Source organism: Littorina saxatilis, linkage group LG4 (genome assembly GCF_037325665.1).
Source record: "Littorina saxatilis isolate snail1 linkage group LG4, US_GU_Lsax_2.0, whole genome shotgun sequence".
In the NCBI taxonomy this organism is placed as follows: Eukaryota; Metazoa; Mollusca; class Gastropoda; order Littorinimorpha; family Littorinidae; genus Littorina; species Littorina saxatilis.
In genome coordinates, this window is record NC_090248.1 from 33,447,360 (window position 1) to 33,447,793 (window position 434).

Below are 434 nucleotides of genomic sequence, written 5' to 3' on the forward strand. Positions count from 1 at the left end.
TTGTCGTCAAAAACAGTCATTGTATACAAAGGCACCTCCATGAACTGTATGTTAATTTGTGAAATAAAGATTTTAATGATGCATTAAAATACCTATCATCCTTGCCAAACCATCCACTGCCATGGATTGCAGACGCATGTTCTTGCCTTGTTTAATTAGGTGAAATGAAAACTGCTGCGCCAAGTTCACAAAGATAACATGGACAAGTAGTAACACGTAAAACGTTATGAGGTGCAACAGCTCGGGAAAGCTGCATCGCGAAAATATTAATAGTGAGGCACTGCTTTTAAACGTTTGCGATCAGTCTCACTTGCAGAGCAAGTAAATTATAATCGTCAACTGCATGGAAACTTAATTTTGGGAGGGGCTCCACTTGTCAGTTTGAAGTTCCACTCGACCAGCCAGAACTAGGTGGAGGCCGTGCATTGGCTGAC